We start from the raw sequence: 23,115 nt of genomic DNA on the forward strand, positions 1-23,115 counted from the left end.
GGTGACACAGCAGGACCCGCTGCTTATTCGAATTCAAGAGGACTAATCTTAGGCAGACCTAAAGGGGAAGAGAGCTCATCTGCACCCGAGGGACACGGCAGCAGCAGATAGCTGGAAGGCATCACTGGCCTCGGACAGATCAGCTGGGGCCACTTGTCTTGGGCTGGGATGTGGACGCGGTGGAGGTAGTGGCCAAGGACATCCCTTGTAGCTGGGCTACTTTGGGCCGGTCCTCCTGAAGGCACAGGGGACCAGCACTGCCTTGGCAGGCTGGCCCTCCAGGCTGGGCGACAGCAGAGGACCTCAGTCAGAAGAGCTCTGGGAGAGCTTCATCCCACTGCAGGACCTCAGACCCCCAGCACAGCTTCACTTACCATGGACGATTTTTTTTCTTTCCACAAAACATTTTGCAAAAGAAAATAGAGAAGGGGTGGAGGAAAACCCATGTGTGATGGTTGCCCGTCCACCTCCCGCAGCTGCCTTTGTGCATGACTCAAAGCAGCTGTATCAGGCAATTCCACCTCTTTCCTACTTACATGTTTTCCCCTTCCCGCATCCCAGCTGGGGCTGTATTTAGCAGAGCACATGGTCACCATCGTTTATTTTGGGGGAGTGTTTGCCCTTTCACATGGGCTTACATTCTCTCACATAGCATTTAAGCTGCAGCATTGGTTTCAATTATCTCCTGTTTGCAAACGAATTAACTCAGCAAACAGATTTCAGATCCTCAGCCGGTGTAAAACTAACATTGCTCTGGAGAAACTGAATTACGGCACAGATTCAAACAGCACAAAGCAGCCTCAGAGGTTCCTCTTGATCTCTCAACTGTCTCTTATCAGTCAAAATTCCCTCTCTGGTTATTTCTATCATGATAAAAAGAAGCCCCTGAGCAGATGGACTCTGAAGTTCCTACAGACCTGGCCTCGCCATTGCAGCCAGGCTGGGGACTGATGCTGAGCGCTGGGCTGGGTCCCTGCTGCAGGCTCTGTTTTGGAGGATGCAAAACCTGGGGAGGAATGAGATGTCGAGAAGGGTGCAGCAGTAACAGGCCATCATCACAGGAGGATCTTGCAGCAGGGTGGATGAATGATCTCTGAGTGTTTCTTTGGCAGAGAGTCAGACAGGTCGTGCTCTACTCGCAGAGCAACGCAGAAATGACATAGCTTTTTGATCAAATGGACACTTGCATTTCCCCAGACAATTCCTCTTTGTGAGTTAAGAAATGCACTAATTCTAATAGACACTCCAGAAACCTGAAACCCTGAGCTTCAGACTTTGGATAGACAAAAATAAATAAAAATCGGAGAGGTTTTCCCTTGCTTCAACAAAAACATATGTTCTCACCAGACTTTTTTTGACAGAAAAAAATAACACATTTCCCAAACAGCTCTAGTTACTGCAGATGACTTCGTTTCCCATCTCAGACGCTGCTGTGGCAGGAACGTAGAAAGCAGAATTGATTAGAGCAGGTTAGGTTAGATAGGGAGCCTGGTGATGGAAAGCTGCTGCCACTCTCTCTGTGCCCATTCAGGGCCATTAGCAACCTCCTTCCCTCTCACCCAGCGATGCTGCCCTGTTGTGGAATTCTGCTCTAAGTAGCTGCACCATGTGTCTCAATTTCTTCCTGCAGCCTCGGTTTTCAAGCACATTTTGCCCCTGTGTGTGCTTCCCCTGCCAGAGGTGGAGCTCCAGAAAAACGGGAAGGAATTGGTGTACAAATTTGGCAATGAACTTTGGGATCCCTTGGGATAACGCTTGCTGGATCAGTGCACTCTACTATTATGAGGATGTTGATGACTATCCTCTTCTCCCCTGAAAGCCAGGCTAGCAATTTCCAAAGCCTTTTTTTTTTTTAATGCATTAACCATTCCTTGTAGCTTCCCCCAGGTAATTGCTGCTCCCAGCATAGGCTCACACTGGGTCACCCAGATAACCTGGGAAGAGCCCTTTGCCAGTCCCTCCTGTCTTTGACATAAAACTACTATAACTTATTTGCCACCGCATTAAGCTGGCTGACAGGGCAGCAGGATTGTGGAGACAGTCCAGTTTGCTCTAACAGTCTTTTTTTTTTCCTTTCTTGGATAATTTCACAGTCCATTAGTTTCCTGTAGCTGCTCCCCACAAACACACACACATCGCCATGGTGTATGAGCTTCCCTCTCGCTAGCACAGGGCAGACTACACATGTATCAGTCACGCTTGCTCTGGGGGCTGGGGAAAAGCGGCTCACCTGTGTCCAGGGCAGTGCAGAGCAGGAACCCCGGGGATGCTGGTCCCCCTCACTTGGTACATGCTAAATGCGGGCATGCAAGTGCTTACCTGAGCCAGTGGATGAGGACTGGCCCAGATTGCCAATGCCCCAGCACAGTGCGGTTTGCATGACACCCATATGGCAGCGGCACTGCATAGAAAATACAGCGGGGAGAGTGTGGCAGAGGGAGCAGAGGGGGTTTCTCCACCAGTCAGCCCCAGGGTTACTGCAGGAGCTGGAGCACCCCATCACAGCCTCTGGGCTGCCCCAGCTCACAGCAGCTCACCCCAAGCAGCCAACAGGTCCCAGTGCCTGCAGCATCCTGCCCTTGCAAAGAGAGCAGATGAAGCTTCCTATGAGACCCCTGCACTGGAACGGAAGACGCAATCTAACCCTCATTTTTAAACCATCTAGGGTAAAAAAAAAAAAATCTGTGCAAGAGGATTTTGCACCTGCATTGCACTGGTCAGTTCTGATACTTGCAGAATTGGGGAACTGCTTCCCAACAGTGCAGTCAATGCTCAGAAGCTGCTACCCTGAGTTTGCAGGGAGAGACTGTCCCATCCCTCAGAGAGAAGCTGGGGGCAACAGGACAGGCAGTCCCTCTTCTGTGGCCTCACCAGAAGGCTCAGTGTGGGTGGAGGGGACTGATAAGACTGATGTCTCTCCAAAATGACAGCTTTTGCTTGGAGTTCGCTTTCTCTCCCTGACAATTGAACTTTGAAAAAAAAGCCAGAGCAGAATGTGAATCCTGCCTGGAAAGGAAAAAAAAAAGCCAACCCCAACAAAAAACCAACAAAACAAAGGGAGGGGGGAGATTTGGTGGATCTAAAACACAAAGAAATGTTATTCATGGGCATTATTGATTAAGTTTTCCTCACCAACACATACGTAAATACTTATCTCTCAAATGAATAAGAGGCTCTGTAATGCCAGAGGGAAGAAGGGAAAAGATTATTGAAAACGTGAGGGTCAGAGAAGCATCCGGCTGCAACGGATGCATTGAGAAGATAAACGAAGATGTCTTTGTCAACACATCGGTCTGCCAAAGACCAAGTATGATAGAAGACAGCGATTTTTGGGCACTGGAAGCAATGCATGGGCTTTGATAAAAATGAAATAGAGATTATGGAGCAGAACCTCACCTGGGCTAATTCAATGTCAGGACCTCGATCACAGGACAGCTACACCAATTTACATCACCCGAGGATACTCTGGACAAAGCAGGCAATTAGCAGAAGGGCAGAAGCGGAGTTTTGTGACAAATTCTGCAGGGCAGGGAAAAAAGGGAAGAGCAGCAATAGGTGGGATCAAAAGGAGAAACAGGAGAAATGGGGGCTCTGACCCATGCGCACCACCAAACCTGCCCAAGCCCCTGGGTACTACACCATCCCCAGCGCTGCCTTGCCTGCTGCCTCTGCTCAAGAAGTGGGGAGGCACATGGGTCCTTGCCCACAAACAGCTCCTGCTGGGGCTGGCTAGGACACTGAAGAAAGGTGCCAAATCTGATGAGGCTCAATCTGGCCTGTGAGCCAAACCCACAGTCTCATGTAGCACCACGAAAACCAGGTTTGGCAAGCAGAGCTGGGACCCCCCACAGCCTGAAAAGACAGGAGCAGACAGGAAGGTTTGGTGCTGAGCATTTGGTGATAGCAGCCCAGCAGCACTTGAGCCATCTGAAGGCTGTGACGGACCATCAGGATAATCTGTTCTGGCATCCAGAATCCCCATGGGATCAGCTTGTGCATTCTGTCCGTAATTCATGGCTCCATCACCATGACTTTCTCTCAGGGCAGCAGGACTGTCTCAGAGACATATTCAACCTGCTCAGCACAGCTCAGGTCTTAACCTTTCTACATCTCTACATCTGCCACCATGTGGGGAACAAATGCTGGGCACCATACAGGCAGGATTTCCACTGAACGGGACATGGCACCTGGTGTGTGGACAGATGCTGACAGTGGGTGCCCAGCAAGGGGTTAAGAAGAGGCCAAGCTACCCCAGCATGGGGCGAGCTTGGCAAACACCAGCATGGGTGTTGGGCTTGTAGGGGCGTGCAAGTGCAGGATCGAGGGTGCATGTGCACCAGCAGACGCTACAGTTCCCCCAGAGAAGCTCTGCTGCTTCAGGCCAGTTGCCAGCCATCAGGTCTACCCAGTTGTACCCAGAATCAGGTCCCTCCAGGCTCTCTCAGCAGGTGTGTGGATTTTGCAGCTATACCTCACACACACAGGGTTTCCTCCTGTCCCTTTGTGTGGCAGCAGCCAGAGCCAGGTGCTGGGCTCTGCCTGTGTTAACGTCCCCCTCGCCCTGAGCTGCAGAGCTGGCTTGCCATCAGCCAGGCCAGCCGTTTCCATGCAGCTCCTTGTGCCTCAGTTTCTCTGTCTATGAGCAGGGACATAAGCTACACCCCTGAGGGCCCAGGTTTGCTGCGACACCTGCTCAATCCACTCACAGGAGAAAATAAAAAAATACTTCAGGGCTTCTCCTACCACCTTCTCTTAGTGCCTAAAACACAGGCAGCAAAGCTGATGTTAGCCCTAACGAGCGAAGGCTCAGGAGCTGGAGCAGGGCAGCCTCTAGTGGCTGCAAGCCAGGAAATACCGGTCCCCAAACCCGCGTTTAGGGGATGTTCGCTCTCCGGAGCAGCCAGTCTGACCCAGCCATGGCCTCTGCTGCTGCATTGCCCCGTAGCCCATAAATATTAGTCCTTGGACTCCCCCTCCCTGGTTTACATCTTTGTCTCCCTGCTGCCACAGCCATCTCGCACACTGCTTCTATTCGCGCCTCTGACCCCATGGGCTTCTGCCCTCCCCATGCAGCCACAGGTACCAAGAGACACATGTCCCAGACCTCATGAATGTGCCACACAACATGTCCACAGGGCTCATTAGCATCACTGGAAACAGCTCCAGTCCCAGCACAGGTTCAGGCATGAGGCTGATTGCAGTTAGCCATCAGATCTACAGTACTGTCTCTAATTGCAGGAGCTGACTGTTGACAGTTGGTCCATCCAAATTCATTAATGCCCCATCTGGAAAAGCAAGGCCCTTTCTGTTGCAGGGTGCTCTGGCCCTAGGGGATGTACAGTGGCCTCCATTGCATGGGGAGGAAGGCTCCCCAGGCCTGCCCTGGGAAGGAATGGTCAGGACCTGAATGACCAGCCCTACTCCCATCATTGCATCTATGGCCAGAACCACCAATGCCTCCTTTGCTGTCTTGACCTGCCTCTGCCAACAAAACTTCATCTTCCAGGTCAAAGGCTCACACTCTGCAGCCATCCCACAGTTCCATTGCACGCCTTCAGCTTCCCCTCCCACAGGACATGTGTAGAATAAGCCAAGCGAGACAAAAATCCTCCTGGTTGCCACCAAGAGCCATTTGGCTTCACCTCAGCACATCCTGCTCCCTGCCTTGTCCCAGTTTTACTGGTGTGAGTCAGAGCTCTCCAGCTAATGGTTGTGCATCAGGGTTGAGATAAGAAAGGCAAGATGTAATAAGCTACAGCTGCACCAGGACCAGGCTGTTTGTGGGACATATCAGAGGACAGACACCTAGACAGACAGACATGTAAATCAATTGGGCAGCAGATAAAGCAGAAGAGGAGCTCTTTACACAACACTTGGGATAGTCACTTGCCACGAGTTGGACGGAATGTTTTCCTGCCCCGTGTTTCAGGATGATGACCGGTAACACAGCACAGCATCAGCACAACAGACTGGCTAACGGCTGGCTGCTGATTCATCAATTATGCAAGGAATTTAAACACAGTTTAGGTCAATAATTCAGGCAGCAGCTTTACTTTTAGAACACCCTAAAATGAAAAATGGCTGGGCAGAGAAATCAAGCAAAGAGGTCTCTCTGCAGCAAGGAGCCGCATACTTCATCCTAAGTTGCATGCACCCATGGACCCATGGATCCATCCTCCTGCCGTGCTCCCACTGAAGCTGCTGGGGAACCCACATCTGCCATCAACCTGCCCCACTACATTTTTGTTGGAGACCTCAGGCTGCGGTGTAAGATTCAGGGACAGGACAAGAGTACGTCCAAAAGTAGAATCAAGGAAATGCCTCTAAGACTGGGAATATGGCAGATAAATCCTGTTCGTGAATGCAAGGTTTTCCTCCCCACCTTTGGCTTTGACCTTTTCACTAGGAGATGCAGGCCCCTAGCTAAGAAGCACTGGCCCACATGCAGCCATGCAGAGCATCAGACACTTTTCTGCTGCTCTGGACATCACATGGAAAGACCTTAGCTACAGCAGAGCCAGGCTGTGTAGCTCCCAGACACTCAATATTAGGTTATGGGATGAACAGTTCCCAGTCTACACATTTTTATGAATGTGTCATACATATATTCCCTAACTACAGAGGAGACCCTAGTCTCTCAGGGGGAGAAAACAGTGTCTTGTAGTTAGGAACAGAAGTCTGTCAAGTTCAGTTTTGATATACTGAGAAGAGAGTGAAGGTTATTATCAGTTGGGACTGGATTTTTACAGGGCTGGGAAGATTCTCTGTTAGAGGCTTAGAGTCCAGACAGACAGGGCTGCATCTGTCCATGAATCACTTGGCCAAAACCAGCCAGGGAGCATTCACATAACAGAGAAATTTTTACTTCTCCCTGCTGAATATCACCTTGTTCCTTTTGACTGTTTCTCCCTTTTGTCTAGACAAAATAGAAGCTGGAAGTGTCCCAAAAGCCTTATAGGATTATTTCTTAAAATCCCAGATCCTGCTCTTTGCTACTCTATAACTATTCTTCGCTGAAATCATTCATGGTTACAAAGGTATGAGGCTTCAGAGTGACAGATTACAGCCACCCTCCTCAGAAAATGTATCATAGGCAAGATAAAGCAGGACAATGGCCAAACAAGCCGCTGAACAAGCTTACAGGGTTATAGGGGAGGAGATAAGAGGAGGACAGGGACAAGATACAACCTTTTATTGTCTGCATTCACAGAGACATTTGTCCCTTCTTCATTGAAGCAGACCTTCTCCAACGAGCAGCATCTGCACCAAACAACCTGAACCCACCTCCGCCTGGATGGTGTTGATGAGAACAGCAACTAAGCAGAGGCGGAAGCTGTTTTCTGCCAGACATCTGCATTCTGCCCCCAGGAATGCTCAACATTGTCTGTGCTGGCTCTTCAACACCGAGGCAACAGCAAAATTAATGGCTGTGCGTCTGAAAAGGACTTAAACGTTAATGAAGAGGGGACACAGCTCTGCAAGGCACATTAGCAGTCATTCAGGGTTTCATTCACCTCAGATTATTAGAAAACAGCATGTGTAACGTGTGTAACGCAAGGGTCCTCTTGTGATGGGGACCCATCTACTGGGAGAGGGATGGAGATGTGAGAGAGCCTGGGCCAATCTAACCTTAACTGCCCCTGTGCTTACTTTCCCCTAAGCCATAGGGGGTCCAGGTATTTGGTTTCTCCAGAGCATGGAAAGATTTTGTGTTGGACCCACATCTCCCCTGATGTTGCACAGCTTTCCAAGTCACACAGATTACCTGATCTGTCCCCAGAATTCAATCTCCTGCCGAGGCTGTGTGTTCAGCTGTTTGAAAGTACAGAAGAATTTCTCTTGATCAAAACAGGAAAGGGGCCAACACAGTTTTGTTTCCATCAGAGAGACTATCAAAGCTGTTCAGAGGAAGAGCAGGAGCTGCATCCAACTCACCCTGTTCATCTGCCAAGGGCACTTGGGCAGAATAAAATCAGAAAGCTGGTGGTCATAGGGTCTGTCAGCTCCCACATCATCTTCCCCTCCCATCCGTGCCAACTCCTTCCCCCACTCAGTGAGACAAATCACCCGTGCATCCCGTTCCTCACTTTCTGGTAAGCTCAACCTGCAGAGATGCTGCAGACAAACGAGCTTCCTAGGAGGCTGATTCTGTTATGATCAGCTCGTGTATCCAACACTGAGATGTCTCCAGACATTGAGACACAGCATATTTGGCTCCTTGTTCATTATCTGTACTGCACTGTGGGCAGAGGCATTCAAAGACAAGACCTCCTGGCCTGAATCAGATGAAGTGTGCCCTCTGAGTTCTCCTTACTCACTTTCTGGTTGCTGAACTTCTGGAGTCAATCTCAGGCCATGGTTTTCAAGCTCTTTTCCATGATTATAAAGCATAAAACATCCTTTTCTTTACTAAAAGCTTAGAGTCGCAAGAATCCATCTGAATCCAGAATCCAAATCTTTAGAACAAACTCCCATTCTTGCAAACATCACAATAAAATTATGTGAGCCAGCGATACTTGAAATAACACCCAATTTATCTTCCTATTTCCCTTGTGTGATTATGTCTTTCATTTTGCTGGGGTAGAGAACCTTGAAAACAAATGAGTCAGTTTGATTTTTGTTTCATGGAGAAGTTCATTTCCTGGCTCCTTTGCTTGCTTGCGACGTTCGGCTGATGGTCTGTGTGTTTTCTGAAAAAGGGAAAGACCTCTGAAACTTTGGGCTTTGTGAGCCAGGAGGGCGAGTTCCCAGCACGCTCCTGCCGCCCTCCAGTTTCACAGTCTTGGACCATGCTCCCAGCTTTCCTTCTCACAACCTTCCCATCACTGAACTCAACACAGCAGATGACTGACAGCCTTAAAGTTTGGCAAGATTTGACCTGATAGCATTACTTTAAAATGCCAATAGCAAATAAATAAGTCTCAGCATCACATGAACCTGTGCTATGGTGGTGGGAGTGGAGGTTTGCAAGCCCTTCCTCCTGCCATGTAACCCTGACCGACGCCAGGGAGCAGGCACAGCCAGGACACAACCACAGAGGTTTACCCCCTGGAAACAGAGGAGGACAGACCCTTTCAACCCATCCTGAGGAATAACCTTGCATCCTTGAAGTCAAGCCCCTTGACTTGCTTTTCAAGGTGACTCCTCCAGGTGATAGAGCAATCCAGGGATTGTTGAACCTTTCCCTTCCCCAGACCTTTGGGTATTTTCCTCCATCCCCTAGGTCTATCCTGCAGACAGGAGCTCATCACCCTTGCCAGGAGGTTAATCGTATCTCAGAGGACATCCCCAAAACTTGTACTCAGCACCACTCTCCATGCCTGTGGGAGCAGTCCTGCATCACTCCAGCCAAGGAGGCACTTGAAAGTCTCAGTCTCCCCTTCAGCCTCTCCCAAACCCTCAGCACTTCATCTCGCCCATGCAGCAGCTACCACACTCACATACAGTCTTCTCCAGTCTCGCGAGGAGATATGGCCAATTTAGCAGTATAATGAATGTACGTACATAAAAGTTCTGATTCAAACACTTTCATTAGATTTAGTCACTTGCTTCCAATACAAAATGATGGTGACACCAATTCCTTCTCAGCCCGAGTGACTAATTGTGACACAGAGGCAATTAGGCTTGGTTAAATGATCCATGTCCCTTCAAAATAATGGTCTGTCAAACTGCATTCGCCCAAAATAATCAGGGATTGACTTGACAATCAAAATATCTGTTTCTTTAAAATTAATAAAAATCCAGCGCTCCTTGTTTCTCCGCAGCACAGCTGCAAGATGAAAGGGCTGTCTCACTGTGCATGGGGGAGGACGGGCTGCCCTGAGGGAGGTGGGAACAGACATTAAGATGCTAGATGCTGTTAGAGGCAACAGCTTTCACAAACTACTTGCTACAGGCAGAAACCGGTCAGAATAGAGCTGGATAGACTGCTCTGGCCTTTTGCAAACCTCCTCCAAAGTCTCCAGCACAGGCAATAGCTGGAAAGTGGGAAGACGGGACAGGCAGGGGTCTCTTGTCATCTGCACCAGGCTGTTACTGCAGGTCTCCTCATCAGAGGCCCCAGGACACCAATATGAGCTTTGCTGGTTGCACCCTGAGGGCAATGCTCCATCTCTGGAAGCTTCCGTCTAAAGAAGCCCTGCAAACAGGTGTCTGCGGCCCATGAGGTGATCTTGCAAAACCTACAGCCCCATGGGTCCTGGGAAGTGGATGGGCCACCTCACGGAAACACCTTGCAGAGAACACAGTGCTCACAGGGACGGCATGACACTGTTTGCCTTGGAGACAGGGACACACAGGAGATGAGAGCTGACTTTCTCCAGGGCTCAGGCAGCAGATCCCAGAGCACCCTGCACATCCAATATCCTAACCCCGAGCTAATAAGGACCAACCCTTGAGTCTGTTACCCAGTTATCCGCCTCCACAGGGAGCTCCTGCTAATTAAGCAGAGTGGGTTAACTGGAAGAACCCACACAGACCTCGCTAAGGAGCAAGCCCCAGGAATGCGCACCCCCTCATCCCTGCTGCCCCATCCCACCCTGTGCTCTGCATCCCCCAAAAGGTTCATTAGCTCTTGCTGTACACCCACTACAGTGGAGGGCACCCGCCTCCGTGGGACCCCAGCAAAGGATGCCCTGGCAGCTTAGCTAATTTCTACATCAACCCCAAATTGTGCCAATGTAATTTCCATCCACTCTGCACAGCTCACCGCACCCAGCTCTGAAAAGGGAATTACAAAGCAATTACCCACGTTAATGGAAGCAAATACTGTCTTGCCTGCCTTGCTGCTGTTTCTCCACCCCCAAGGGCCGATGGCAGGAAGGTGCCACAGAGCCATCTAAGCACAGCTCATGACCTGCCTGCATCTGCATCCCACTTGTTCACGCTTATTCTTCCCTGGGCAGAGTCCACCAAGGCAGCCTTTCAGGGACTTCCCCAAGTGGATTCTCATGTGTCTGATGCTGGCAAGTTCTCCCCTTGGAGAAATCAATGTGGGTCTTTCTCCTCCCCCTTCCATTGAACTGAAGAGGAACTTAATATCTTTGAGACTCTGCCCCATGACAGCTTTGGCTGAAATGGGGCAATTGGCTCAAGGTGCCTAGGGCGAGAGATGGGGAGCCAAGCACCTCATCTCATTCCTGGAACATGAAGCTGGAAAATGAGAGATTTCACATCCAGGGCAAATTACCACCTGGGAAACAAGACATGGCACTGCCTCCTCCCAAAACACTGGCCCATCCCACACAATTTCCTCCTCCATGCAACTGCTTAAATCAGTGTGGACTGAGTGCAGGGGTCCAGGAGGAGAACTTCATGTCATGAGCCTCATGTTTGCATGCTAGATGAGCCCTTGCCAGCAGCAGAAGATGGCAGAGGGATCCCTGAAGCTTATATGATGTTGTGCATGTGACAGAAGGGAGTCAGAGCTGATGATGCCGTAGGTCTCTAACCCCTGTGCTCCACGGTGAACTCAGTTGCACAGTCAGTAACAGACAGAAATAGCAACTTACTACTGGGAGAGATTTTTCAAACTCATTTCATCTGTGACTGTCTGGGCTGATCTGCAAGAGAAGACTGTAAAATACCTCCAAAGAGATATGGGAATAGAAACACAGTCCTCCACAGGAAAACTAAAAAATCACTGATTTTTTAGGGATAGTGGTTTATTCATATTAGTGGTCAGAGCATGTTATAATCTCTTTCCCCCCAGCATGCCCTCCATGTTGCAAGGACATTAATTACTTGTATCCCTCATTTTCCAATGGAGACAACAGGCCTATCACTTCTGCTCTAGCTGATCCACAGGTACCAGTGACTTTAGCTCTTAGGCTAAATGGATCAACATGCTTACTGAAACTTAGGGCAGTTGCTTTCAATTTATTCCTAACTTCAAGGCTTCCTTCTTCTGAGACAGTGACCCAGACAAGTCTCCTAGCCCTGGGGCTCCCACATGCTCCCAGACTCCAGCAAGGAGAAGAACCACAGCTCTAGGCACGGCTGGAGGTGGGCAGGAAGGCGTTAAGTCTGGAGCTGCACTAGCTCTCCCCTTCCTGCAGTGGGGACTTCATCCTTTATTTATGGGCCAGCCTCCTCTGGATAGAAGACATTTAAATTTTTCAGCAAGGTCTATGTCCCATCACCCAGGGCAGTTAAAATTTTCACTCATTTCATCATGCACAGACATCGGCGCAGGCATCAGCAGGAAGATGGTAATTACAGCAGAAAAAGGATGAAAAAAAAGAGCCAGTTCTGCAATGATTATCCCCTATGTAAAATAGAATGATGTATATTTTACAAGATGAAAATGATCAGCCTGTTGCACCACTCAGCCCTACCCACACGTGACAGAAGAGACATTAAAAGAGTGTCATTAAGGTGTTGTCTCAGCCGAAGAACATTGCTGCTGAAAACAACCACTAAATGTGAGAAAGCCCCACATAGCACTCGGCTGTTTTTGAGCACAATGTGACCAATAACATCTCATTGCTCATCAAAAGACAGCTCAAGAACAGAAAGTTGTTTGGCATAGGAGTCTCCTAAAAGTTGTAATATGGGATGTTTCCATGTAGGGTGCTGACATCTAAGTCTTAAGGGCTCTGATTTTCAAAGGCTTGTGAAAACCCAGCTCAGACCGCAAGAGAGTGGTTATGGTCCACGGGAAGTCCCCAGCCTTGCTGCCTCTTGTCACTAACCACACCAAGAGCAGAAGCCACCACTGCCCCAGCTGCTGAAAGAGATGCTGATAGGAGAGAGCTCATCTCCTCACCGAACAGGGTTTGACCATCAGCCACGCTCAGAGAGATTGGTTTTACGTGTCAGAGAAACTTCAGGCTCCCAGCAGAAGTTCCTGGGCAATTTTCACAGCTCAATATAACAATTCACTCATGGATAACATTAGGGGAGGGAGAAGCAATGCTGTTAGAGGGCTAAAAGGGAGAGCTGGTCATTGCCTTGCCATCAAGGCATCACTCCGTGATCATTTTGCCAGATTTGATTTAAATGGCTAATTACTGCTGCAGGAGAACAGAGAGGCTGTCTGAGCTGTACAAGGGCAGGAAGATCATGTCCAGTCAAAAGGGAGGGCAGGCAGCGCAAGTGGTCCCATCCCTCTTCATTGTTGGGGAAACTGAGGCATGGAGAGACAGTGACTTGTTTATGGTCACACAGGGAGGCTGCTGCAAGGGTAGAAATAGAAATCCCATCTTGCAACCCCCAACCTGGGAAACATAACTGCTTTGCCTTCCTTTCCAAGCCACCTACCCCCGTCCACTGGAGCTGTGCATTTGCCTCCTTCCCATCCCTCCAGGCCACTGCCCCACTTAGGAGAGCTGCAAATGGTCATCAAGTTTTGTGGACTCAAGTTCCCTAACAGCACAGCAAAGAGGTGGCACAGCCCAGAGTAGTCCTGCACAGAAGTCTCTGCTTCCAGGCTACCACAGCAGAGGTAAAGGGAATGCCCCTGGGAACCTCATTTGGCACTTCTGGAAGGGGAGGCAAAAAGTTTGTTTGTTTTCTTCCATGCACTGGAAGCTCTCTAATTACACTAGACTGTTTCCTGTAGAAGGGTGTAATTAAAAGTGAATGGCTCCAAGTCCTTTATCATCATGAATATTAAAGAAAGATAAACACCACATCAATATTCATTTAAGCAGAAACAGAAAATGAAAGGCAGGACTTGATCCTGGCTGGCACTTCAGCATTTTATAAATGAAATTACACAGCTAGGGGGGAAAAAAACAAACAACTCACAAAACAATAATGACCTTGGCACAAAGCAGCTGGGACAGGCTGGAATCAGCAGCCACCCCATGCCATGTCCTTCCTCATCACCCTGTCCCCGAAGTTAGTTGCTTCAGAGGAAGGTACAGGACATTCCCTGGTTGACAGTTCCAGCACTAAGCAGCCCAGGAGCTGGGATTCATCTCACCTTTGCTCACAGCACTGATGCACAAGTGTTTGACGGAGTCACTCCATAGATGTACAGTTCAAACTGGATGCTCTTATTGACTACACCAATAGTCCATCATGCTCTGGTGCTGCTGTGGGGTGACCCAAAACCTGCTGAGTGACCCAACACATCCCCTCACAGTCCTGTAATATGTTCAAGATTTTCTCACTTGGAAATAGATCATATTTTCTGTCCACCTTCTTCTCCATCCCTGGTTTCACCTTTTGCTTCTCTTTTCCAGTGCTCCCCCAGCACTGATGAGACATGAAGCATAGCTCACCACTAGCAGCTGCTGCAAGCAATGGAGCTGGACGGTCCTTCAGTCTCTTGTTAATGCTGCTGGAGTCTCATCAGTGACCTATTTGTGTGGGTTTGGTATCTTTATCACTGTTTGTAGCATGGTAGCACACAGCATCTTCACCCACCTACACCAGCTATAGATACAGCTCATCCCCTGCACATTGCACCCTCCAGTCATCACAGACCAGCTTTCCCCAGGGAGCCCAGACTGGGAAGTGAGCAAAGGTTTGTGTATCCCAGCTCAGCCCCCACAAACATTATAAAGATACCATTAAGGAGAAAATGGACATAGCTGGCTTGCAAAGAAAATCCTCCAAGTCAAGACAAGCCTACATGCTTCTCCTGCAGGAGGTCACAGGTGTTCCCACCCACACCACCAGGCTTTCCTAAGGACCAGGCACACCACACCTCACCCAGACTGCACCCCTCTGCTTTCTGAGCAGCTACTCACACTCCTGCATGCCCTGAGCCTGATGCCAATGGAAACAGCAGAGAAGGGAGAAAGAGCAGCAGGATCATGGAGGAAGAAAGTCCTCCCAAGGCTCAGTATAACAACACAACCCCCAGCTGCTGTAGCTATTTATACAATTTCCAGGCTTCCTCTAACTGGTCTCCAGGCAAATCCACTGCACCTGAGTCAGACCAGCGAGCAGTGTTAACCCTGGGTTTCCAGCCACCCTCAGCACCCCCACTCTGCGATGGGAGTGCGGTCCTGAGCCATGCTCAAGGCTGCAGAGCTTCGTCTGAGGTGTAAAGCTGATGTTTAAATTTCTTCTGTCTGTAAGCAAGGGCAAATGTTGTCTGGGTCACTGCCTGATGGTGTCGCAGACAGGCGCTGGCTTCAGGCTTCTCCCTTCACCAGCCTGCCTCCCTTTCATTTCTGCACTTGTGATGTGCTCTTGGTACCTGTACTTTGCCACAAAAGTGGGTGAAATCACCTGTGTAGAAATCGTTTTGTGATGCTAGAAATATTCGGTATCAACTTTTGTGTTTAAATACACCCCCAAAGAGCTCACTCGTGAATTAATAATCCAGAAATTTCTCTCTACAAATACAGCCCAGGGCACCATCCCTCTCTGCCCACTGCTGCCCTCAGGACTAACAATCTTCTGCTTCTCCCAAACCTACGGCTCATTGTCAGCTGAGTTTTTGTGTCTTGGAGGGGTTGGTTGGGGAATGAGTAAGAACCGAAACGTGACTTGAATGACATTGTAAATGTGGTTGTGCGTAAAAACACAAGCCACAGCAGATTTTGAAGATAACTAATGGCCCATTGCTGGGTCTCATAAATGCAGGTGGGTTGTTAAAATCCACCCAGCACTCCTGTCTCCAGCTATGTGATCTATAAGCTATATTCCCCCTCCAGCCTACAGAACATGTTGTGCATTGCCTGCCATTCGCAGGGTCTCTGCACACCTCCTAACGACAGGCGGTGGATGATTAACAGGTTGTTAATGACAGCAGAGCTGGTGTTTGTCGATAATACTCCACAGTGAGACCCATGCAGCCCACATGAAGAATGACTGCTCCCAGGCTGGCTTAGAGTAATGCACAGAGGCAGGCAAACAGCTTGCAGTCCTCTCCCCACATCACTCCTTCGCCGAGTCCTCTCCTACCCCCATGTCTGTGCACTGCCATGAGTTTCTAGTCTTCATATTGCTGCTGCAAGGGATGGTCAGTGGAAGGGTTAAATGTCCAGACCTTCCCAGGATAGGGGTGCTCTGAGGGCTGGGACAGCTGGCCCTTCAGCTGGCCACATTAAAGGCAGCAGCTCTGGGAAGCATATTTATCAGTTAGTGGAGCAATGACTTCAACGTTTGTATTGCCATTATCACTAATGGCTCGGCCCTTCCAATGCCAGAGCATCTCATCTGCCTTGATAGTCATCCTCACCATAAGAAAGTGATGCTGAGGGAAACTGAGGTAGGGGACATTGGGCCATGGATGCCACACTGTGTGTGAGGTGTGGCTTCTTAGGCGAGGCACATATCCATCTGTGGCTGTGGGGACCTGGGCGTCTCTTCAGCAGTAACAGGGTGTGCACTAGCATCAACAGTCGAAAGACTTGTCTGAGACACCTTCTTCTTGCCACCTCGCCCCGTACATCTGGATTACCTTCCAACCTTAGCAGCTCAGCCGCCATGTCCCACCCCAGAGGTGGCCACATGTCAGAAGCAAGAGGGACGATTCCTGGACCAACTGAAAGGCCCTGCAAATATGTGGGTTTCCATGCTGGCAGCAGCAGGGAATGTTTCCGCTCCTTCTGAGTGCAAATGAGTCACTTGGCACTGGCGCCTGTATAGGAAGAGCTGCCTCATCACTGAACCAGTCCAGTGCCGGGGGTTTGCCATCAGTTTTGGCCTCACCAAGTCCAGAAGCGCTGGATGTCACAGTGGCATTTCTCCATACACCAGCCCTTCCTTGGGTCCTTTTCTTTTCAGGCCGTGTTGCTTGAGGTAGCCAACATCGTGAGGACAACACCATCAGTCTTGAAAATATTTCCTACCAAGGACACAGATAGGGGCCTGAAGCATAAATATGCATTGGTCACAGCACACGTGGGCAGTGTCCCCAGCCCCAGTGACACACACCAAATTGCCTGCCCATGCCAGCTCTACCGAGGACCAAATGGCACCACCAGGAGCCACCACTCATGGTAAATTGCTCCCTGGTCACCATCCTACCTGGTGGTCACCATCCTACCTCACCGTACCCCAGATCCCAGCAAGCAGGCTGACCCAACACATTACCTGCAGGGACAGGATCATTCACCACTGCAGCTAGAAAAGATCTGCAGGCTTCCCTGTCCATCACAGCCTCACCACCACCGTGTCTAGAAATGATTGCTGCAACCCACTAGAGAGGTCTTCCCCTTGGGGGAGCTTTGAAGGGTCTACTGGCCCCAAGGGAAAATAGACATCCATCTCGTCTGGTGGCAGGAAGCTTTGGGTTCCCCAGGCCATTGCTTTTCAGGCTTCCCAAGAGGAGAAAGAGGCTGTATTTAGGGCAGAGAGTTAAGCAGCCAAAACAGGGGCTGCAGACCCAAGTGCTGGGAGCTACAAGCTACAGGAATCACAGTGAACCCTAGGTGTGTGAGCAGGGGCTGGTGCTATCAAGGCCAGCAATGACTCACATCATGGTTCAACACCCACCAGCTTGAGCCAGGCCAAACTTTTGGAAATTAGAAAAGAGAAGGAAAGAGTACTCTGAGATTTTTCTGGGTCTTTCTTTTTTTTGCCCAGGGAAGCAAGACCCTGCAAACAAACTGTTGATTGAGCTCAGCCGGCTCACGTTATCTGTGCTCAAGAGCACGGCACAGCGTGCAGTCCCCTCCAACGCCGGGGATTTGCTATCATCCCCTGCCACCCGCGTAATCACTTCAGTCACGCCACGCTCTGCCCCCTCTGCAATTTCACGGCCGCTCGGTCAGGGGGAAATCACAGCAATTTGGGCTTGTCTGAAAGCATTACAACTGCTCACTGCCTTTTAAAAGGACACTGGTTTGCACAGAGAGGGATTGCCCAGTGGGACCTTTATAGGGCCCAGAGCTCCCCAGTGACCCGCTTGCCACCAAGAAAAGGGCTCGGACAATCAAAGGGTGCTTTGATTTGGTGCAAAGGTCTGGGCACTTGGGTATGGAAAACAGACCCCTTGCCATGCCAAGAGCTCCCCTGGACTGGGGAGGGTGTGGAGCATCAGGCTGTGAGGCAGGACCATAGGCTTCAAAGCCTGTCCCTGCCCCAGCTTTCCTCTGGACTGCTCCAAAAAAGTTTCAGAGGTCTTTTTCTCCCGAAGGTGTGCAAGGGATGCTCTGCTGCCTGCTTCTGTGGGTACTAAGTGCTTAAGCGCTTCACAAATCTCGTGCCTGACCTTCAACAGTGGTGTACGCACAGCAAGTCTGTATCTCATCATGGTGGATGATGCTTCGGCACCTCAAATCTCACACTCTCAAAAGCATTTAGGGGCTTCCCTTCCAGTGAAATATAAAGGGGAGCAAAGCCAAAATACCCATCAAAGTCAGGGCCAGCACACATGGTTAAATACCAGCATAAAGTCACAGCTCTGGGAGCTGTCAGGAACCAGTGATGCAGTGTCTGGGACCCAGCAGTAGGAGAAGATATATTTGATTGGGTCAATGTATGACACAACATCCCGATTTCTCTGGTTTTGTTTCAGTGTTATAGGCATTTTTTCCTCTGTGCACCCTTTTGGGCTCCCCCAAGTATCCCCCAGTCTCAGCAGAGGAGAGAATGCCAGGTTGCTGAAACAATCCCAATCATCTCGTATCAGTCGTGAACGTGCTCTGATAGTCAGGGTGCATCCCATGACCTGTGCATGTAGGGGCAGAGGATGGGGCTGAAAGAGGGGAAAAGAGGGCTCAATATTTCCATCCACAGCGTTATGGATCTGATTTTCACTTGCAGCCAAACAAAGAATTGATTTATCGCAAATAGCCACTGGGCTGTGCTGATAGTGCACTAGATTTTTTTTTTTTTTAGGTACCTTCTAGTCGATGCTTCGTGCTACCTCAGCAAGTTACCTCTGCAAAGGGCTGTGGCATGAGCCTTACCGCAGGGCAAATGCCAGAGGAGGGCTAGCATGGGCCAGGGGCAGGGGGAAAGCTGGGTGCAACTCATCTGTCCCAAAAAGCCATCCCACCTCTAAAACGTCTCCTTATCCAGCACATCGGGCAGAATTACCCGTGGGAACTGCCTGCAAGGAGCAGTTTTGAAAGCCCCCCGGAGCCCAGCGCTCCCCGAGCTGCCCCGGCGTCCCGGGGACCCCCGCGTCGCGCCGCGCTCAGGCCGCTGTCCCCGCCACCCTCCCCAAGCAGAGATTCAAGTGCCATCTAGTGGCATGCGGGGCCCCGTGGGACACACGGACGTCCCCACCTCCCGGGCAGCAAGCCTTCCCCTGCTCACTGCCGCTGGGCATGCTGCCTCCAAGCTGCTCTGCCCTCTTCTCCGCGGAGCCTCCCTTCCCCATCACCCTACAGCCTCCTTTTCCCACCTCTCTGTAGCCTCCTTTCCCCACCTCCATGTGCCTTCTTTTTCCCGTTGCCGTATATCCCCCTTTTCCCATGCCCTCTCCATCCCTCCAGGTCTGGGCCACCTCTGCCTGGGACCGTCACAGCGCACGGTGCAGCAGACTCCAAGGGCAGGGGAGAGCAAAGCCTCCGAAGGACTTGTCTGATCCCAAGCTCACAAAGCAGGGAGATGGATTTGCAATGGGACTATCGGCTTTGGTGGCTTATATGGCTTTGGTGGGACCTCGTCAGTGGTAAGAGCCACGAGGGGGCTCCAGGAACCCATCTGAGCCGGAGGAGAGATGCCAGGAGCAGAGCTTGCATCTCCTGGAGGATGGAGGAGAGATGCCAGGGGCAGAGCTTGCATCTCCTGGAGGATGGAGGAGAGATGCCAGGAGCAGGGCTCACTTCTCCTGGGAGGATGGGGTCTCCTCCAGCTTCCAGGGTGGAGGGAGGAGAGATGGAACTGGAGAGATGTCACAGCTCTGTTGAGGAGCAGGATCTGCCATAAATTTTGTCCCTGTCACATAGATCATGCCAAGGAGCAGTGCACATGTTGCGATGTGCCCAATACAGGGCCTGAGAGAAGCTGCGGCATGGGCTGTGCTGGCCTGACCCACAGGGCAGCAGGACCACAAGCTCTCGCAGGACACTGATGTTCAGTGTATGATCATTTACACCAGCTGTGGATTTGTCCCACAGTCTTATTCTTGCAGGTCCACATTTATCCCTCACAGCTGTTTTATCTCTGCCCAACTCCACTGAGTGTAGGGGTATTATTTCCAGGAGGTGAATTTGACCCCAGCATTAAAGAAATGCTTTGGATAACACTGCTGAGCTCGCTCCTTGGTGAGCATCATGGACGCACAGAAGTAACTCCAGGGATGACCTCTTCAAGTATGGGAGACATTGGTGAGAAAGCAGGTCCAAGTCTGTCTTCTGGTTTGTCACAGTCTAACTCCACTGTCCCATCAGCACTTGGGGAAGTAAACACTCCTTGTTAAAGACTCAGCATGCCCTCTCCTGTTACCGCATGGTGAGGCCTCAGATAACATTTTTGGAAGTCTCCCAGTAAGGTGGGGACAAGACTCAACACCCCTGGCATCACGATGTGTTAGCTGGCTGTTTTAGGTAAAGAGCAGGTAACAGCATACATGAGACAAGGTGACCATTGCCCGGCACCCTGCCTGGCCAGCACCAGATCCTCCTCTCAGTGACCTCTTTTTGCCTTTACTCTTGGTGAACACTTCACACAGCTGTGTGAGTGACTAGGCCTGGCCACGATGGACCCTCCTCTCGGACAGGTGGGAATAATGCTGGAGAAGGCATTGCAGCCAGAGCAGATTCTCCACAACCTTCCCTTTGCAGGCACCTGTCCCTCTCCCCACCGGCAGACTCTGCAGCACAGGGTTTATATTGCTACAGAGGCTGGGGACAACCTGGAGTGCCAAGCCTGCATGGCTGCCGGGTAGCACCATGGCTCAGTGGGAAGAGCCCTGCACGGCAGCCCTAGATCCACAGCTGCAGTGGAGTGCAGAGTCCACTGGGGCTGATCTCCTGTAACCAAGGGAGGCAATGCAATTACCCAGGCCAGCTGATTAGGGCTCCAATAGGAGTGGTTTGGAGACCTGAGCCACTTAGCAGAGGACTGGGACACTGCAGGTGTTGGGGCTGGGGTTTGGAGCAGGAGGGAACTGGGATGCATGAGGCTGCAGATAGCTTTAGACACTTGCGGACAGCAGAAATGAGGTTGTGGCCATTCAGCCACTGCATCTCAACTTTCTTTAGGAGCCCATACTGTCTCAGGTCAGATTTGGCCAGAAAAGCCCTGATCTCTGAGCTGGTCAGCGTGAGCCTGCAGGGAGCTATGGTTCTGCACACCAAGGGGTTTGGGAGGGTGGTGGATGGGGACAAGCACTGGGGCAAGGAAACCCCTCAGGATATGGCAGTCTGGCAGGGAAATCAGCTCAGAGGGCTGCTGATGGGATCTACAGTAACATGTCTCTTGGGCATCCTCTCCTGCCCTTCAGAGCCTACAGGGTCAGCATGGATGTTTTAAGTCCCTGCTACACCCAACAACATGGGCCGAAAACATGCGGCGCTTCTGTTGTTGCTTCATGTGTCCCAGTCCAGCCTCACAGTGTAAACACAGACTTTGACCCTCGGTGATCGGGCTTGAAAGAAGCATCAGCAGGCAAAGAAAATGTCACTTCAGAATTCAAGTTGCCCCCGAATTAGAGGAGCTGTTCCAAAAAGCTATAGAAGGCTGTCGTGATGGAAAAATGAGTGTACGAAGGACCCACCCTGCAGAACAGGCAGGGAAAAAATAGATCACAATGTATTCAGGGCTCAGACAAGACCACACTTGCCTGCAAAAATAAAGCCTTGCATTTGACACATTGCTTACATATTAATTAGTTTGATCAGCTTGCCTGGGTGTCTTAACGTGAGTGAGAGCTCGTGTCTGTACAGTGATGAGCTGTTAAAACTTCCCAAATAGAGCTACAAATAAAGGCAGACTGAGATCTTCCCTTTGCCCAGAGCCTTTCTGCTATTCTTCTAGTGCTTTTCCACTCATATTTTTCTATTTTACTTGACTGAGTCTCCTAGGTACCATTTCTTCCCCAGCACAGAACCAGAGACCCACAGGAGCACGAGAAGCAGCTTCTGTCTGCACGGGAAGCCAAGGAACTGTCACCCTCCCAGAGCACAAAGGCAAGAAACGCAGAAAGAGGAAAACCCTTTTTTCTTCACTCCATCCCCTCCGCTCCCAGCCTCCCCGGGATGGCTGGAAGGGCAGCAGCCGCCGCAGAGGCTGGGGGTAACATCGCCCCTTTAACGGCATCGCCGCAGCCTGACATCAGCGAGCTGGGGAGCCCGGGGAGGGCTGGGAGCCGCTGCTCCAGGAGTGGTGCCAACACATCCCTGCTTCCCTGCCTCTTCCCCGCTCTTGTTTGTGTGTGCCTTTTAACACGCCGCATATGTATCCGTGCCTGCCAGTGGATGTCTGCGGGGTTTACATTAACCAGCTCAAGCTGAAGTCGGTAAACAGCTATGAAAGTTTTGCTCTTCGTGTCTCCAAGGGTGTCATTTCTGGACGAGGGAGTCACTTGCATCCTTTGACTTCCTACGGGCTATTCCCTTGTTTGCAGCCCGGATAGATCTTCTTCCCGCTTAGCTATGCAGACAAGAGGGGTTTGGGTTGGTTTGTGCCTGGCACAGGGAGGAGAAATGAATCGCCGGTGGCTGAGGGGGGAGCATTCATGTTTTTACCTGTTTCCTCGACAGGAGGGAGTCAGGCTCAAAACCTGTAACTTTAGTGTTTAAAGTTCTCGCTCCAGAGCAGAGTCCGCATCTAAAGCTGCTCTTTTGCCCTGGGACAAAATGCTGAATCCAGCAATTCCTCAGCTTTGCAGGAGGCTGCAAACTAGGTCTTGATTTTATTCGGACTGTCACAATTCGACAATTTCTTGGAAACCAGATTCCCGTCCCAAAGGCTGCGCGGCACTGAGCAGAGAAGCCGAAAGCAAGTCCCGAGCAGCGATCCCAGCTGCAGCACCACCACTACAGCTATTTATCCCCGCACAGGTTTTTTTTCACACGTTCTTGCCTTCTGTTTTTGCTGGAGCCTCCGACCCTATTGAGAGGCAAATTTTAGCCATCTGGCAAAGCAGGCTGTAGGGGAAAAAAAAAACGGGGGAGAAAACACAATGTGCATGGGCACACACACACACACAAAACTCTGGAGATTAGGGAAGACAAAAACTTCGCTGAATGCCGCGGCTTTTGCTGGAGCGCAGGGGCAGCCCCGCGGCGGGAGAGGAGGGAGCGGCGGGCGGGC

The sequence above is a fragment of the Ciconia boyciana genome, chromosome 7, assembly GCF_034638445.1.
Source record: "Ciconia boyciana chromosome 7, ASM3463844v1, whole genome shotgun sequence".
Classification (NCBI taxonomy): domain Eukaryota; kingdom Metazoa; phylum Chordata; class Aves; order Ciconiiformes; family Ciconiidae; genus Ciconia; species Ciconia boyciana.